Source organism: Penaeus monodon, chromosome 15 (genome assembly GCF_015228065.2).
Source record: "Penaeus monodon isolate SGIC_2016 chromosome 15, NSTDA_Pmon_1, whole genome shotgun sequence".
Classification (NCBI taxonomy): Eukaryota; Metazoa; Arthropoda; class Malacostraca; order Decapoda; family Penaeidae; genus Penaeus; species Penaeus monodon.
The window spans coordinates 31,569,645-31,569,958 of NC_051400.1; the positions used below are offsets into that span (position 1 = coordinate 31,569,645).

Sequence of the window (314 nt, forward strand, 5' to 3'; positions counted from 1 at the left end):
CATAAGTCTACGGTATAAGGACACACCACCTCAATCAATAGCCCTCTGTCTTATTTGCTTTCGTGAGTGCTTGCGCGTCGGCCCGCCTGTGTGAGATAGTGTCTACATGCACTTCCGCTGAAGGGATACATACTTTTCTCTTCTTTTCATCGAGGGGGAGGAGGTAATCAGTCTATTTTGGCGACGAGGTGTTAGCTGGACATACGGTACGGATGCTGTCTCTTCACCGTGGAATATTATCCCAACGCGAGATAAATTGGAGCCTTCTGTGATCAGCATAGAATGGGCAATATGTTTGCTTTGATAACAGGTTT

At 46.5% G+C, this 314-nt stretch overlaps 1 protein-coding gene across 1 annotated transcript in view; it reads right to left on the reverse strand.

Annotated features, from left to right (window-relative positions):
* The window catches only part of LOC119581942 (flotillin-2-like), a gene marked incomplete at its 3' end in the record, with an annotated part of 34,008 nt that overhangs the window by 5,004 nt on the left and 28,690 nt on the right, over window positions 1-314 (reverse strand).